Below are 809 nucleotides of genomic sequence, written 5' to 3'. Positions count from 1 at the left end.
CAATTAGAGGATTTAAATTGATCCTTTCCGGAGAATTAGACGGTCTTCCTGAACAGGCCTTTATTTGGTAGGTAACATCGACGAAGCTACTGCGAAGGCTACGAACTTAGAAATGGAGAGCAAATTGAAGAAATGACCTTAAATCTTTGCGTACTTACCCCTAATCGAATTGTTTGGGATTCAGAAGTGAAAGAAATCATTTTATCTACTAATAGCGGACAAATTGGCGTATTACCAAATCACGCGCCTATTGCCACAGCTGTAGATATAGGTATTTTGAGAATACGCCTTAACGACCAATGGTTAACGATGGCTCTGATGGGTGGTTTTCAGAATAGGCAACAATGAAATCACTATTTTAGTAAATGATGCGAGAAGGGTAGTGACATTGATCCACAAGAAGCTCAGCAAGCTCTTTGAAATAGCGGAAGCTAACTTGAGGAAAGCTGAAGGCAAGAGGCAAACAATTGAGGCAAATCTAGCTCTAGACGGGCTAGGACACGAGTCGAGGCTATCAACGATTTCGTAACGAGTTGGTTAATCGAAAGAATTTCCGTAGAAACAGAACTTTCGTTTATACATCCCATTTTGATTCTGCTGATTAAATAGAATCAAATACAATCAAAAGTGAAATCAGATTTTGATCTAACGAAAATTTGAAAATTGAAAACGGAAATAGAATAGGATGAAAAGATAGAAAATCAATAAAAGAAGGTGGGTAGAAAAACTTATTAGACACCGATCGATGGTATCTAATAAGTTCTACCTACTATTGATTTGAACCAATGACTGCCGTATGAAAGCAATAC

The 809-nt window shown here is 37.7% G+C and overlaps 1 pseudogene; it reads left to right on the top strand.

Annotated features, from left to right (window-relative positions):
* LOC128288831 (ATP synthase subunit beta, chloroplastic-like) overlaps positions 1 to 609 on the top strand; it is a 1,667-nt pseudogene extending 1,058 nt beyond the window's left edge.
* Positions 610 to 809: the final 200 nt, after the last annotated feature.

Source organism: Gossypium arboreum, unplaced genomic scaffold, assembly GCF_025698485.1.
Source record: "Gossypium arboreum isolate Shixiya-1 unplaced genomic scaffold, ASM2569848v2 Contig00301, whole genome shotgun sequence".
Classification (NCBI taxonomy): Eukaryota; Viridiplantae; Streptophyta; class Magnoliopsida; order Malvales; family Malvaceae; genus Gossypium; species Gossypium arboreum.
The sequence above is the reverse complement of the archived record's forward strand: the minus strand, read 5'-3'. Positions and strand labels throughout refer to the sequence as shown.